The sequence below is a fragment of the Triticum dicoccoides genome, chromosome 1A, assembly GCF_002162155.2.
Source record: "Triticum dicoccoides isolate Atlit2015 ecotype Zavitan chromosome 1A, WEW_v2.0, whole genome shotgun sequence".
In the NCBI taxonomy this organism is placed as follows: Eukaryota; Viridiplantae; Streptophyta; class Magnoliopsida; order Poales; family Poaceae; genus Triticum; species Triticum dicoccoides.
The window spans coordinates 597858570-597860832 of NC_041380.1; the positions used below are offsets into that span (position 1 = coordinate 597858570).

The window sequence follows — 2263 nt, forward strand, 5'->3', positions numbered from 1 at the left end:
CTGGAAGGCAAAGGTGTCCTTGAGACTCCGTTCAAGTACACATTGGAATCAGTGGCGGCGCTGGGTATTCCTGGGACTTTCCTGGAATACCCAAGAATTTCACGTCGAAAAAAATTACTACATATAATATGTATACGCTATACGGTAGAATCTGGAAATATGCCACGGCAGCTACGCACATGACCAGACTCGGTGTCTGGTTACGCGCGCGAGTAGCAGCTCCAGCCTCCAATCGATCCCCTTCCCTAACCTAACTGCTAGCTCCCTCCCCCGACCCCGATTCAGCCTCCCCTAGATCCGGCTCCGCCGGCCCTCTCCTGCCTCCCTCACCGGCTCGCCCCTCGGACCTTGGTGGCTCGGTCCCCTCCCCTCCGCGCTCCGGCCGGCCCTCTCTAGCTCAGGCTCTCCGCCTCTCCCTCCCCTGCCGCTGCCGGCCTGCCCTCGCCCGTTCGCCCTCCGGTCCGGCTTCAGCAGCGGCGCGGCTCCGGTGCTCCGGCGCTCCGCCAGGCACCAGTCAGCCTCCGGCGTCCCCTGCTCCCCGGACCCCGGCCCTTACGCTCACCTCCGCCCTCGGTCTACTGAAGGTATTGTTTCCCTCTGTTTTCCCACAAATCTGTAGCTTTTTTCAGTGATTGCAAGTAAACTGAAATTGAATTGCTTGTTTGTCCAATATTGACCGGTCCATGCCACATTGCCACTGATTTTACTTTGTTTTATGTGATTGTGATGTAGATGAGAAAGAAGGATGTTACCTTATTTCAATTGTGGGACATATCTTCAAAGGCAAAGAAAATTACCTCTACATCCACACCAACTTCTCTTTCTGTTGAGGTTGAGAGCAATCCTAGTGTTGTTTTGTTCATATATTGCTAGTGGTCTGTTGTTTGGTTCATACTATACTATATTTAGAGCAAAAGTTTTTTTGGGTGAATACCCAGCCTTCATTTCCTGGAGCCGCCACTGATTGGAATGTCAATGTCTGTAGTCTACGCATGCAAGAATTCAACACATATTGTGGGATTGTTACAAGCGTGTGCTAAACCATTGCAATTAATATCTCTCTTATTTCAATGAGGAAACCATTTCAGGATACATAGTTAGGATCAGTTTATTCAGTGCCCGAATGGATGGCTGTGATCATCACAAATTGAGCAATGGCACCCATTGTCTGTACAGATGGAAGTCCAACTACAGAGACCTACACAAGTAGAATGCTGGTAATAGTCATTATAATAGTTCTTACATTTGTCCTCACACTCGCTTCTATCACACGCTGTACCCCCCGGGGGCCAATCCCTGGAACTACAAGTTGTTTCAGCATCTGAAATATACCAATCGGCAGGAAGAGGAAAAAAAACCATTGTTATTGGCAAAATTTGATGGAGAAAAATCATTAAGCAAGGTACTATAAGAATATACTGTACCTGATGGTAGCACGAGAAACGTGAGGGTCAGGAGTAGCATAAGGGTTACCCTCATCTTGGCTTAGTATGGTGTTGACACAAGATGCTGCTGATAGTTGTCCCGGTTGTAGGATGAGATGGAGAAGATATGAAATGTCAAGCCTTTTTATACTGGGTTGATACCAATCCGATATGTTAATTTAGGAATGCCATTAAAAATATGGCGCCAAATTAATCACATTAAATCCATTAACATGTGTCCAAATATAGATAACATTAATTTCATACCCCAAAATTGACAAGGACAATTAGCCAACGGATCACATGATGTATTTCCAGTTTTATTTTTGAACCTTGTATTTCCAGTTGGTACATAGGGAAACTAAAAAACTAGTTTGCGCATGCTTTGCATTTGTGTTGGCCTTGGTTTGAATGGAAGGCGTCCACTAAGTTGTGGGTTGGGCATGGAAACCCGTGTGACAAGGAAGACCTCAACTTTTTCTATGCCTCTACCATCATCATCGTTGAAAACGGCGCAAGGACGCCGTTCTGGGACTCTCCTTGACTTCTTGGCCGTAAGCCCAAGGACATCTCTCCACTCATATACGAGGCCTCTGCATGGAAGAATTGAAAGGTGAGGGAGGCCCTCAAGAGTAACGCTTAGATCCTCAAGATCAAACCTCCTCCCACTATTGTTTCCATCTAACATATTAAATAGTTCTTCATCCTTTGGATGCTTCTCGACGAGGTCCATCTTGATGAGCTCACTGAGGACGACATCCTATGGAATCCCACGCTTTCTGGCCACCGCACGGCGGCCTTTGCTTACTAGGCGCATTGAAGAAAGAAAACAATGGCAA

At 46.8% G+C, this 2263-nt stretch overlaps 2 long non-coding RNA genes across 2 annotated transcripts; one reads left to right on the forward strand and one right to left on the reverse strand.

Annotated features, from left to right (window-relative positions):
- The first annotated feature begins 231 nt into the window (after positions 1 to 231).
- Positions 232 to 944, forward strand: LOC119349008. The gene is made up of 2 exons (XR_005169198.1): positions 232 to 584; positions 733 to 944. It is a non-coding gene; the product is annotated as an uncharacterized LOC119349008 (long non-coding RNA).
- A 93-nt stretch (positions 945 to 1037) lies between these two features.
- Positions 1038 to 1540, reverse strand: LOC119348999. The gene is made up of 2 exons (XR_005169195.1): positions 1425 to 1540; positions 1038 to 1321 (listed from the first exon to the last, which is right to left on the reverse strand). It is a non-coding gene; the product is annotated as an uncharacterized LOC119348999 (long non-coding RNA).
- Positions 1541 to 2263: the final 723 nt, after the last annotated feature.